At 35.2% G+C, this 6,806-nt stretch overlaps 1 long non-coding RNA gene across 1 annotated transcript in view; it reads left to right on the forward strand.

Moving 5' to 3' along the window:
* LOC107968073 (uncharacterized) overlaps positions 1 to 6,241 on the forward strand; it is a 154,083-nt gene extending 147,842 nt beyond the window's left edge. The window contains exon 5 of the long non-coding RNA XR_001708956.4: positions 4,906 to 6,241. This is a non-coding gene — a long non-coding RNA (uncharacterized LOC107968073). The remainder of the gene's footprint in view (positions 1 to 4,905) is intronic.
* Positions 6,242 to 6,806: the final 565 nt, after the last annotated feature.

Genomic DNA, 6,806 nt, shown 5'->3' on the forward strand with positions numbered 1-6,806 from the left:
AGAGGAGGTAAAAGTTATGGATGGAGAAAAATAAGGCAGGCAGGATAAACAGGCCATGACTTCTAGAACTATATCAAACAGTGTTAACTTTTTTTAAGGCAATCAAAAATTTTGACAACATTTAAAGAAAAAAAAAAAAAAAGACAAGTGCTTTTTCCATTTTAGAAGTCTCACTCTGGTTTCAAGCCAGAAGGAGAATCCTCACACCTTCTAAATGTTTCTTTTTCCCTGAAAGCTTTTATTGGACAAGTCATCTTTCCACCCTACTACTTTATTTGACAATATATATTGCAATTCAACCATAAAAATTAAGTATTTTTGGATAATAATTTTGATTTTCATATCAAAGCCTATGCTTGATAAATACCAATCAAAGCATATTCTACAATGAGAAAAATATATATTTTAAATACCATCAGAATTTCAAGCATGAAAACACTTTGATATAATTAGCTACAAAATCATTGAGTTGAGTTTAAAAACAACTTGAAGAATGTATAAATTACCAAATTACTTTTAAAGAAGAACATTTATAAACTTTATTTCACATTCTAATTGTTATAGCTTTCACTTTATGCAAACATGTCTATATCTACACTTTTGGTATCAAGCATAATTGGTCTACACAGCTTTTGTTTCACTACTTTGAGTAAAGTTGATCCATAACAACCTGGCAGTTATTCCTGAGCATTGATATGTGAATAAAAAAGGCGGGCGGATCACGAGGTCAGGAGATCGAGACCATCCTGGCTAACACGGTGAAACCCCGTCTCTACTAAAAATACAAAAAATTAGCCGGGCGTGGTAGCGGGCGCCTGTAGTCCCAGCTACTCGGGAGGCTGAGGCAGGAGAATGGCGTGAACCCGGGAGGCGGAGCTTGCAGTGAGCCGAGATCGCGCCACTGCACTCCAGCCTGGGCGACAGAGCGAGACTCCGTCTCAAAAAAAAAAAAAAAAAAAAAAGTTTCTTTGAAAGAGCATTTTGGGGCCAGGCAAGGTGGTCCAGGCCTGTAATCCCAGCAGTTTGGGAAGCCCAGATGTGAGGATCGCTTGAGGGCAGGCGTTTAAGACCAGCCTGGGCACATAGCAAGACCCCGTCTCTGTGAAAAACAAAATAAAAATGAGCATGATGGCACATACCATTAGTCCCAGCTACTCAGGGAGCTGAGGTAGGAGGATGGCTTGAGCCCAGGAGTTCAAGGCTGCAGTGAGCTATGAGGTGGCATCACTGTACCCCAGCCTGGGCAACAGAACGAGACCCTGTCTTTTTAAAAAAGAAAAAAAAAGAGACCATGTTAGGCATTGATACATTTCTTTTTTATCTCACTTTTTTGAGAGCTCAAGAAAGTTAATTCATTACCATACATTTATTTCATTTCCAGAGCTTTTCATTTCTTTGTAGATCCAAATATCAATCTGACATCATATATTTTATGCGTGAAGAACATTTTTAATGTTTTTGTTGAGAAAGTCTGTGAGCAGTGAATTCTTAGAGTTTTTGTTTTCCTGTGGAAGGCTTTATTGCCCTTTTATTATTAAAAGCTATTTTCTTTAGATATGGATTTCTTTAGATATGGGTTGCAAGTATAAATTTCTGGTTAGGAAGACTGAATTATTTTCTTTCCTCATTTTAAAGGTTCTTTAGTATCATCCAGCTTGCATAATTTCTGATATTGCTTTATTTGCTTCATTGTAGTGTTTCTTTTTTCTCTGGCTAACTTTAATATTTTCTCATTGTCCTTAGCCTTTTAGTATCTGATGTGTGTTTGTTTCTGATTAGTGTTCAAGAGCTTGTTGGATATGTACTATATTAACTATAATTAATTTTGAAAACTTTTCATGATTATTTAAAATAACTTCCTTCTTTTCCTTCTTGGATTCCTATCACACCTAAGTTAGAATGTTTAATATTGTTCCACAGCTCTTGAATTTCCTAGTGTTTTGGGTTTTTTTTTTTTATTCTCTTTTCCCCCTTTGTGTTTTAATTTGTGTAATTTTTATTGACTGCTTCTTAAATTCACTGATTCTTTATTTGGCTCTATTAAATGTCTTGGTTGCTGTGTTTTTATTTTCCCCATTTTTTTATTCTTTTATAGAATTTTTATCCCTCAACTGAAATCATTCATTTCATCTTACATTTTGTCCATCTTTTTAATTAGAGCCTTTAAGGTATTTATTATAGTGATTTAAAATTCCCTCTCAGACAAGTCCAATACCTGTGTCATATCAGAGTCTGGTTCAGATTTTATTTTCTGTATTCTTCAGAATGTTTTTTCTTGCTTTTACATTTACATCATATTTCATTTTCTTGGTGACATCATATGTAGGTAAAGCACAGTTTGAGCTAAATAATATGTGTACTTGGAATTGGGGACACCTTTCCCCTAAATATTTAATGGAAAAGTCTGCATCAACATATTTAAGAGTGGTACTGATTTTGTAGGGTTATTGCTATGGTTGCTATTAGTATACCACAGGCTTCAAATTTCTGTATAAATACCTTGTATTTAGAGCAAGGTTGATTTTCCAGAGCAATGCCTTTCCAATGCTGAGTCTCAGGCCTTGCCCCTGTGCTGAGCCTCAGAAAGTCTCTTGGCATGCTCTGCTGCGACTTACAAGTTGAAGCTGCTTCACTTAACGGTGTACATTCTCTAATTCATGAAATGAGATGCATTCTCTAATTAGTAGTTAAACCTCAGTATTTGACCTGGAGTGATGTCTCAGGATCTGGGAGATACAGCCTTCTTTGTCCTGCTGCTTGTCTTCTGACTGTAGCTGTGGGCTCTATGTATCATCCAACTACTTTTCAAACAATAGCTTTTGTTTTTTTGCTTTTTAACCCTGACATTTTTTTTTCCAACTGCAATGTGGTTTCACCATTGCACTAAGGATTGCAGTTCTTGGTTTCCCTTCATTCCCAAAGAGTAAAGGTTTTGTTCTGTAGCAGAGAGGGAAACAAGTCCACGTGGAATTTCTTGCCCTTTTGTGCAGCTGCTTTTTCCTACCCTAGGTTTGCACCACATGGTCACTTCTCAGGGCCTCTTCCAATTTTTCCTCTGAGCACTCAGCAGGGTTCATGGTGGATGTTTGAAAGAAGGTATAAACTCCAATATCTTCAGCTCCCAGTGGTTTCACACTGTCCTGCCAGCCTGCACTCAGCAGGGTTCATGGTGGATGTTTGAAAGAAGGTATAAACTCCAATATCTTCAGCTCCCAGTGGTTTCACACTGTCCTGCCAGCCCACACTCAGCTTTCATTGGTCCACATCTATTCTAACTGAACTCTTCTTATCCTTGTATCTACTTTGGATAAATGAATCCTCACAGTTCTTTTTTCACTGCCTCCATCCTGTCTTGAGAATTTTGTCCAAGTTGGTTGCTCTGTGCTCTCCTCTTTAATAGGTTAAAAACATTGTGAATTTTGTTAGCCCAAATAACTTCACATTTTGTTGCAAGCATTGGAGTAATGTTCTTTCCAGGTCTCTGTAATCTGGATTGGAAGCTGGAAGGCTGATAAAAATTTAAAGTCATAAATATCCTCAAAGTGACTTCTAGAGTAAAATAAAAGACTGAGTCCATGCTTTCATAATATTCCTTGTTCCCAACCATATTAAGTCAATAGAGGAGCATTTAATGAGCATGATTTCATAATAATTAAAGGAGCATCTCCACGGATGACAAATTTTAACGAATTTCTAGAATTTGAAAAGTGGATGACAGACTATTTATGGATGGCTTAGAGCAGAGAAAGTCACAGTCTGATGAAGGATGCTAAGAAGAACAAAGAAACCGAAGGAACTCTGGACTTAGAGACAGCAGGTTTATCAGAGGAAAGGAGTGAGAGGTGGAGGCAGAAATCAGAAATCCTAACTGCAAACTTGAATGTCATTTACATAACAGTATATTATGCATTCACACTTCCCACCTCTGCCTTTATTTAGAGATTGCAGGGCAGCCAGGAATTTGCCTACCAAGAGAAAAAAAAATACTATTCTTTTCTGATGGATTATATAATCCCTCTGGGAAAAGAGTGTACAGTTAATATGGATGTTGTTAATTTAAGAATAGCCTTCCTTTTTCTAGCATTTGGATAAACCTGAACATAAGGGTTAGTTCCTCTCATGCTCACTGTAAAGGAAAGCCTCTATATAACTAATCTTTTCTTATTATTACAAGAAAAATTATAATTTGAAATAATAATTTTAAGAATCACTTAACTGCTTACTGTGTGCCAATACTTTTCTGAGGTAAGATTTTGTTGAAAAACAAAACATTATCAGATATTTGAAAAAAAGCCAGAAATTGAAGGTAAAAATATTAATATTAAAAAGGCAGAAAACTACTTTAAAATAAAAAAAACAGATATGTGAGAAATAAGAAGACAAATATTTTTCAGACTAAAACCTCCAAATATTAGAAAAAAATAGAAAACTCATGGAGATCTTAGATTCATAGTGAATTCATTCTATGAAAATAGAGGTGGAATAATGTAAGAAGACAAAATACGTAAAGTATGTAGCACAAAGCCTGGCACATATTAAGTGTTTGATAAATATTATGATTGTTATTATTATATTCCAAGCCTTCACGTGCTTGATTAGAGGTGAGTCCTTTCCCTACAGCTTAAAAAGAAACAAAATAATTTGGTAGAATTATTCAAGAAAACCTTGAACTAAACTTGTCTATAAGGTTAGACAAATTAAACTTGTCTAACAAGTTCAAATTAAACTTGTTTAACAATATTATTGGTTATTCTTGTCTAACAATACTATGATCATTTCAACCAGTGACCTAAAGAAAGTCATTAACCAAATTAAGTTTCAACTGGGAGATGAGCTATGATATCTGTTTTCTTACCTATGAATTATTTTATTGTATTTTAATGTTGCTTCTATTTTTTCCTTTAGGGTAAGGAATGCCATTAATTTCCTCTCTAAATGAGTCAAGTAACAGGAGGATTCCACCAGTGAGCTGCCTGAGCTCCTCATTCTTTGCATCACCTGCCATCAGTGACAGGTTGTTTCCAAAGAACTGATAGTCATTTAACCCAGGAAGGTAAAGCCAACGTAAGAGACCTGGCAGCTAAAATGGAATATCACCTTAACTGGCAGTTTCAATAAAAGTGTATGCCCTACAGAAAACAGATTAATTTAGCCTAATCTCCTTTCCTTTTTCCAATCTCCAATAATAGTGAATATACCAAGAGTGACAGTGGTGAAATATCCTCTATTCCAGATGATAGATAGAAAACACTGTGTTCAGAAGAAAGGATGATTTTTACTCCATTAGAATAGTGTTAAACCCACTTGACTCTATCACAGTCTAAGTTTTTTTTTTTTTTAATTTTCCTGTGGAAATTATCTTAGTATAGTGTAAGTATTAAATGCGTGGTGATTCCAGAACTTTATTGGTTTATGAACCTTAGATTAAATATGTAAAATGACTGTCTTCATACAGTCAGCAAGATTTCAGAGTTCAAACTGGAGGGGATGCATTTGACATGCCTTTTGTGGGACCAAGTAGGAATGCTTAGCAAACATTAGGATATAGATGTCTGAAACCCAGAAAACAGGCCTTGGCTGGAGAAGTACAGCTGGTGTTCAGCATATAGGCGGTGTGATTAATGTGGGAATCCATGAAGCTAGCTAATGTGAGCATGTGCAGAAAGAGACCTAGTTTGGGTCCTTAAGATAATTTTACTTGAATATTTTTAGTAAATAAGAGATTATAGGAGAATATGGAATCATAAAAGAGGAGGAAACAGTGTTTTGTTATCAAAAACTTGGTTCTCTTCGGTGAGTTTTGACTTTTAGGGAGTCAAGAAAGTTGAGCCTGTAAAACTATTTACTGGATTTTTCAGCCGGGGATGACAGAGCTGCAGTTGTTTTACTTGAATGATGAAATATAAACCTGGTTAGAGTATATTAGTTTATTAATTTGTTAGTTATTTTACCTGATTTAATTCAAGAGCTCTTGTGGATTAAATGATTATCAAGAATTTTGTGGTATAAAGCAATAATTTCTAGTGTTCAGTAGGACAGTAGGGTGACTGTAGTTAACAACAATATATTGTATATTTCAAAATTGATACAAGATTTTTAATGTCCCCAAAGCAAATAAATGATAAATGTTTGATGAGTATCCTAAATACCTTGATGTGATCAATACACATTGTATGCATGTATAAGAAGACCACATGTACCCCATAAATATGTATAATCATTATGTGTCAATAAAACATTTAAAAAAGGATTCTGAGGTATAGCAGAACACCTTTTTAATTGAAAAAGACAAAAAAAAAAAAGAAAAAGAGAGACAATAATTTCTGCTTATTTAACCTATAATCCAGTGGTAAAAGGCTGTCAGCAATAACTCGGGAGGTCGAGGCTGAAATGAGCTGTGATCACACCATTGCACTCCACTCCAGCCTGGGCAACAGAGAAAAACTCTGTCTCAAAAAAAAAAAAAAAAATACAGTCAATAAATGAAATGAATGAATAAAAATGGAGGCAGAGGGCTGTGAGTGCTATGAAAAAAAGGCAGAAAAAAATGGGAGATTTGATGGGAAGTTTGCAATTTTAGATAGCTTGGCTCTACTACTTTTCTATTGCTCTCAAAGATTACTAATTAGTGGCTTAAACCAAAAATTCAATCTCTAATATTTCTTCAAGTAATAAGTTTGATACAAGTCTCACTTGGCTAAAATTAAGGTGTTGCCAGAGCTTTATTCCTTTCTGAGGGCTCTAGGAGAGAATCCATTTTCTTCCCTTTTCCATCTACTATAGGCCACCCTCATTGCTTGGCACAT

The sequence above is a fragment of the Pan troglodytes genome, chromosome 14, assembly GCF_028858775.2.
Source record: "Pan troglodytes isolate AG18354 chromosome 14, NHGRI_mPanTro3-v2.0_pri, whole genome shotgun sequence".
Lineage (NCBI taxonomy): Eukaryota > Metazoa > Chordata > Mammalia > Primates > Hominidae > Pan > Pan troglodytes.